Consider the following 7325-nt stretch of genomic DNA (forward strand, 5'->3'; position numbering starts at 1 on the left):
ATGGACAGACTCAGAAATTGTACCTCCTCCCGCAAAAGAGACAGCTAGAAAGGCATACACAGAAAGGGGCAGACAGAGACAGGTAGAAATAGATGGAGACAGAGACAGGGAGGCAGAGGAAGCCAGGCACAGACAGGGACAAACAGACACCCATTCAAACTAAGGCAAAGAATGATGGTTGCAGACAGAGACAGGGAGACAGGCAGAGGCTGATTGACACAGAGAGAAAGACAGAGACAGACAGACTGAGAGACAGAGAAAGACAGACGCACACTGAAAGAGAGCCAACAGACATAGAGATAGTGATGGGGAGAGAGAGAGTCAGAGAGAAACAAGGTTGGGGGTGGGGAGAAAGACAGAGACAGATCGGGACAGAAAGGGAAAGACAAAGACAGACGGATGGAGAAAGAGACACAGAGAGATGCAGATACAGACGGATACAGAAGCACTGGAGAAATACAGAGACAGAGACAGAAACATAGAGACCCAAACACAAACAGATTGTCAGAAACAGAGAAACAGAAAGATAACGGACAGTAAGACAGAGACAGAGAGTGACGAAGATAGGCAGTCTGAGACAGAGACTGAGGAAGACAAAGACAGAGGTAGATAGAAATTAGACAGGGATGCAGACAGACATCATGGAGACAGAGATAGGGGATGACAGAGAGAGTGGCAGACATACAGAGAGGGAAAAACAGAGACAGGGATAAATCCTCATCATTGTCAAGGACCACGTGGTATCCCATAGGGGTACCATCTCCTTTAGTGTGGCGTTTACTTTGCTGTTATTTAGCTTGATGGTTTCCTGTAGCATTACCATGACTGTTCGTCGCCCTGCCTCCCCATCTCCCCATGCCTTTACGAAGAGGCTAACAAAATGAGTATCAACATGGGAAAAGGTTTCTTCCTCATCCTGAGCAGTCAAAAAGAAAAGAAAAAAAAAGAGAGAGAAAAAATAGAGACAGGTATTGGATAAATTGCCCAAACTGGCAAATGGCAACAGTCAGGGTTTGTGAGAGTTTAAATGTTTAAATGAGTGTATTTCAGCTGTCACTGTTTGTACATTATTGAACATCTTTCTATTGTAAGCGGCAACAAGCAATTTAAGGATTTAAAGCTCGTTGGGTAGGAAAACAAAAGCAGATCTTTCAGGCAAGGTACACTTGTAGCTAAGTAGTCTCTGAATTTCCCAACTGAGGATACCTCTGTTTAGATGAAATGGCATCTTGGCATTCAGCTCAAGAACAAGTGATTTCAAATTGCTTAGAGAGTTTACATAAAGAAAGTGAAATTCTTACCGAAAAAAAAAATAACAATAATTTTTACGTTTCAACTGAATCATGACTTACTCTTCTCCCCAGTTATTTTTAAACACAAATAAAATGAAGTCTATTGTTTGTAGTTGGTTAGGTATATGGAATATAAGGGAACACAAGAAAGGGTAGGGGGCTGCAAAATTAAGGGCAAACATCGAAGGATGCAACAGCAGCTTCCTGGTTGAACCATTTCATATAAGTAACTGTCACGTAAATATTACTCTAATCCTAGTATGTGGGTTTGGGATAAGGAAGCCTTTCAAATCTCCTTAAAGAGGAAAAGGAATGAATGAATGGATAAAGTCAAAAGTAATTTGTTCACTGATGGACAATGGATAAAATCTAATTGGGAAGAGAAACATAAACCACCAGTAAGGAAAATTCTGATTTCAACTAAGTAAAGCCTTAAATCTGGTGACTGTTTTTTTTTTTTTTTTAATTTAAATGTACATTTATTTATTTTAATTGGAGGCTAATTACTTTACAATATTGTATTGGTTTTGCCATACATCAACATGAATCTGCCAAACACCAATAGAGTATACTAGTTTTTTTTATTTGTTCATCTTGTATTAATTTATCACACTCTTTCCAAGCATGTATTTATTATTTATATGGATTCTTAAATAGAGTTTTCCATTCTTTGACCTCAAAATGACTCAATGGAGGGAATGGGATGGTGACAATTTGTAAGTTAACAGTAATCAGAAACTAACAAATTCAAATCGTGACTAGTGTGCTTCTCCTTTTGTGACAAAAACACTTTTTATCTTACCCTTTTGATTACTAGTGTGGACTTCTCGTGATCCCACTTCCAGATGCCAAATAATTCCCATTATAATTCAAAAGCGTTTCTTTCCAGAGGTTACCAGACCTGTTTTTAAGCGGGAAAGAGTCTTTCCACGTACAATTCCAACGTCAAATGTTTCTGAAGGGCAAAGGCCATCAGCGTGCTTAGAGAGTGCATTCTGGTGCATAAATAATTCGTGGCTGTATGCCACAGAAAAAGTCTGTCTAGTACCGAGATGTCCTCATAGCATCAATCTGCCGCCTTCCACTCCACCCCCAATATAGGGTTGTATAAGATTGGAGGCGTCTTTCTAGGGTTAAAATGCTAGGAAAGTCAAAATAAAGCCAAAGTAACATCAAGATACGATATGAAGTCAACTAACCTAAGAATGTTGAGGAACAACCAATAAAGAGAAGATCATCAGTGTAGCCTGGGTGCGTTCACAGAGTGAGAGATCATGGGAACCAAGTACTACACACTCAGTGGCAGGGAATGGGGAAAGGGAAGCAATCCAAAGGAAGCTAGCGGTAGTGGTGGTAATGAGTGGGGCAGAGTGGCTCTAAACACGCGAACTGAAAGAGAAACCAAACGGTTTCTTTAACATTCCTTTAATCAAGCTAAAGGAAATGCATATTTTAAAAGAGTTTCACCAGCAGTAGTAGAGTAGGTAGGTTCACAGGTTCTCTCTAAAGTCAACTGGTCTTTGACTTTGCAGAAATGATGGGAGGGGGCATTGATGGATGGTAAACCAGGAGGACAGGTTGCCACTTTAACAGCACAAATGAGGTCTAAAGGTGTTGGGGGAGCAGGGCTTTAACATTTCTCCTCTTCATAGGCTCAGGTAAACGATCTCAAGTATTATGAGCTACAGTTCAACAAAGACTCTGACAGAGGTGGGCCACCAGAGGTGGGCAAGTCCGGTTGGTCCCGCAGAAGGAGCTGGCATCTGGACAAAGCTGGTCGTCCCTGACCCCAGGAAAAGAGCTGCTCACCTCTCTGAGATTTTGTTTTCAGGAGTCCTCACTCAGGGAAACGCCCCTCTCTGGGGAGGTACAGGAAATTACAGGTCACATATATGGGGAAAACCACATCTTCGTTCTCCAGATTCACCACCTCTAGCTCTTCATCCTTTCCCAGGGAAAGCACCTGGAGTTCTGTCTCCTTCCGGAAAATGGCTCTTCCAGCCCTGTCCAAGGAGGCCAGGCGCAAGCGGAACGCGACCTTTCTCTGCCAGAGTAAGCTGACCCCGAGACCGCAAGACTTGTTCAGCACGCTGCGCTTGAAAATGATGCGCCGGTTGGCATAGCACACCACCAAGTCCCAGCCGACGTTGAAGCCTGCCCACCGCCAGGTGCACTGCTTATCCCTGAGGAGCTGGCCCCCGCACCGCATGCTGGTCCTCTGGAGGTCGGACTCGAAGACATCCACGGGCCCGAGGTCTCTGGTCTGCTCAGCCCGGAGGAGGGCAAGCCACTGCTCTTTGTACACTGGGGTCAGCCACGTGGCAGGGATCAGTGCATCCTGGTCGATGATGCGTGCTGACGGCAGGTCGCAGATCATGTAGGCAAGCCGCAGCTGCTGGAACGCTGGCACGAAGGCTCTGCCCTGCTCGGTCTCCAGGAAAGGGGTGCCCTCTGACTCCTGCCTGGACCTGGCAAACCACGAGTCGGCGTCAGGCAGTAGGTCTCTGCGGGGGCCTCTCCATGTCGGCTGCAGCTGCAGGAACATCCACTTTTTCAGCGTCGTGTACACATCCATCTCTACCTCCATCACGAAGAGCTCTGAAGAGGCAATGACCTCTTTCATGAGATCCAGGCTAACTTCTCTCAATAACTCCTCACTATGCTGGGTCATCAGGTTGTCCAGCAGCCACTGAAGACACATGGCCCTGATGTTCTGCAGTCCGTAGCTCTCAGCAGAGCAGTAGTAGCTGCACACGGTCTGATCACTGACCGTCTCCTTCATTATCTCTCCGCACTGCTGAATCAGCTTGTCCAGCTGCAGCATGCTGGCTGTGGCCAGCATGGGGACCACTCGACCGGGTGGGATGAGCACAGAGTTTCGGTACAGGGAACCTAAAGCCTCGTGCAGTGCCTCACGATCAATGTTCTCGTCAGGCATCTGCAACTCTACAGTATCCATGGTTGTCTCACGCCACGCACCACTGAACATGCTAGCAAAGTATCCTGACCGGCACAAGTAGACCTTGTGCAAGTTCCACTCCTTCCCCAAGGCACGGATCTGCACGTCACTCCCTTCTCCTCTCAGAAAAAGTGTCTTATAAACGGACTCTAAACGGTCTTTTGCTCGCTTCCTGTGAGGCGCTTTTGTGAGCTGCCCTTCTGGGCCTGTCTTCCGCTTGTGGCGCCCTTGGCTAGTGGTGGGTCTGGCCTCTTCGCTCTCCTCCCCTTCCTCTATCACTGCCACTGCTACCTCCTCGGCCTCCTCCTCCCCCTCAGGGGCACCTGGCTCCTCTGGGGCATGCCCCACTCTGTTCGAGGGCATCTGACTGTTGACTGCTCCCATGGCTTTTACCTCAGGGGTGCAGAGGGCAAGCTTCCTCACCAGACGCAGCCGCCACTGGCACTAGCTCAGCCCACGGTGTCGTTGGATACGGCTGATGTTTGTGACGTCATCTTGGACGCCACGCAAAGCCACACCCACGAGGCTTTCCCCTACCCCTCCCACTCCCCATCACAGGATAAGTGCACTCTGTACCAGGAATTCCACTCTGTGTATCTTTCCCTCCAGGGATGATTTCTCTGGGGCTCCCTTCGTAGGATAATGGTGGAACAGAGGACTTTGTGTATGAATTTTCCCCATGAATCTTAAGAACATCATTTCCTCTTCCCCATTTGACATAATTACTGATCACTCCTTTTTTTGGATAATTACGTCTTGGTTCCAGCTCTGTGCTCTATGCACCTTAATTTCTGTAATTATTTTCTTAGGTTATCCCATCATTTGCGGCTGTCAAAACATTTTCTGTGATAAAAGTGGCAATGTTTGCCCAGTCTTTGCTTTTGTCTCTATTTTAGACACCAGCTAAGCATGTAACAAACTTAAACACTGAAAGAAATGAGGAATGAATGAGATGGATTTTGATTTTTGAGGAAATTAATAATATTAAATACCGACAAGTGTTATATGCTAAACAAAGTATACGGTGTAGAGAGAGTGTGGACCTTTCAATGACAAGGAAAGTACAATGCAAGGGAAAAAACTTTGAAAACGGTAAGTCTCTCAGGTCATTTGACCTTGCCTAAGTAGAATGTTTGGGGCTTCCCAAACATTCCCAGTGGTAAACAATCCACCTGCCAATGCAGGAGACGCATGAGGCATGGGTTGGGAAGACTTCCTCGAGGAGGAAACGACAACCCACTCCAGTATTCATGCCTGAAAAATTCCATGAATAGCAGAGACTTGCAAACTCGTGTCCATGGGGTCGCAAAGATTCTGCCCTATTCAAATCATGTGAGTAGAATGTTTACACACTTTGAATAGGACAGGATAACCTTAAATCACATTTTAAATATTCTCTGTTAGATGGCTATAGAAAGTTGATAAGAAGGTCTATATAATGCTTCAGGTTGAGTGGTGCTTGGCATGAGAGAAACATGAATACTGACTCTAGAGTTGTGACAGCTAATGGTGAATGGTGAACAGTGCCGCCAGATTCATGGTCTCCGAAGGAGAAGATTTAACTCGGGACCAAAGACAGTCTCAGTCACTTGGAGCATTGTGTAGATTTTATCTAAAGTGAAAGTGACAGAAAAAGCTTCAGACATAGACGTCAGAAGGGAGCAGGAGAGAACCCACCTCACTACTTTAAGCAAGGCGTTATACACTTCTCAACTAGCTGCTGAGACTAGATAAAAGATACCTCAAGACTTCGAGAATTTTTCCAGACCCTTTCCTGTAACATACCTCCTGGGATGACATCAGCACGAGATTAGCCAGAAGGAACAGGTTAACCCAGAGCTACAGCTGTGGAAGTTTTTACCCAGACCTTCTCCCATAACATATATCCAAAGCTTAAAAAAAAAAAAAAAAAAAGACATGTCCTTGAATAAGAGATACTGCTGCCTACGAGGCCTACATATCTATAGCAAAGAATGTGAAAAAGAAAGAATGTTTATCTCCTCCTTAAAGGGGCCTTAGGCTTTGACTCCTTATCAACCTGCCTAAGTTAACTCTCTCATTTCCCCCTTTTTATTTTAGGAGAATATTGTTGCTGAGGGGAAAGGGGCAGAGAAATCTGTCAGTAACTGCTTCCTGCAGGTGAGGGGCACTGACCCTAAGTGGTTGAAGCAACATATTCTCCTTACCCTTTTACTTAGGGTTTCTGATCCAAGGGCCCCAAGTAGTAAATACACAGTTATATATGTAAGGAGCAAACAGCAAAAAACAGAATGATTACAATGATTGTAGTCAAGATAGTTTTTCACAAAGGAGAGCTTGTAAACCAAGATTGTATCTGTAACCACGGTGGAACATCAGGGGAGTCCATTTTGAAGAGTGGCCAGAATCTCTGCATCACTGTTACTTAGTCTGGGAAGCCATTGTATCCTTTAGAAAGAACAAACTAGATAAGTAGATTAAAAGGCAGAGACCAAATATCAGTAGATGAATTACTGTAATCAGCAGTTCAAGAATAACCTGCAAGAATCAGCTTACATTTGATAGTAACTTTGATCCTGGTCTGGGTAGAGTCAACACTTGGGCTGCCCTATTTATAAGAATGGAGCCATCTGGCATATTCATATACATTTTGAATGTAGGTATAAAAAACCCAGTTAGAAGTAGCTGAAAGAATGAAAACCTGAAATTTAACAGACAAAATAAATCTTATAATTTCTTTTCAGGTGAATGAGTCTATAACCCAGCGTAGACAGGTGCTTGAGGTAGCCAGTTGTCAAAGTTTGTCCAGGTAGGCCTTGGCTTCTTACTGTGGTATTACTGTAAAAGCCAAAATAGTTGTCCCCATTAACAACTTAGGTGCTTTTCTAGGTATGAGAAGATGCAAGAATTTGGGCTCAAGAAAATCTTTACCTGAAAATCTCTAACTCTCCAAAGGCCTGTTTTGTCCATTTTTCCAGAACACAGAGCGAGTGCCTAATTTCTGATTTTCACCCTGAACTCCTTTCAGGGGACGTTGAAGGTCAGCAGCTGTAGTGTCCATGAGTTAATCTTTGTAGAGGCAGATAGCAAGTGCC

At 44.6% G+C, this 7325-nt stretch overlaps 1 pseudogene across 1 annotated transcript; it reads right to left on the reverse strand.

Moving 5' to 3' along the window:
- Positions 1-2700: 2700 nt before the first annotated feature.
- Positions 2701-6637, reverse strand: LOC113887766 (annotated as a pseudogene). The gene has a single exon (XR_003509816.1). The product of XR_003509816.1 is annotated as a germ cell-less protein-like 1 pseudogene (transcript).
- Positions 6638-7325: the final 688 nt, after the last annotated feature.

Source organism: Bos indicus x Bos taurus, chromosome X (genome assembly GCF_003369695.1).
Source record: "Bos indicus x Bos taurus breed Angus x Brahman F1 hybrid chromosome X, Bos_hybrid_MaternalHap_v2.0, whole genome shotgun sequence".
NCBI lineage: Eukaryota > Metazoa > Chordata > Mammalia > Artiodactyla > Bovidae > Bos > Bos indicus x Bos taurus.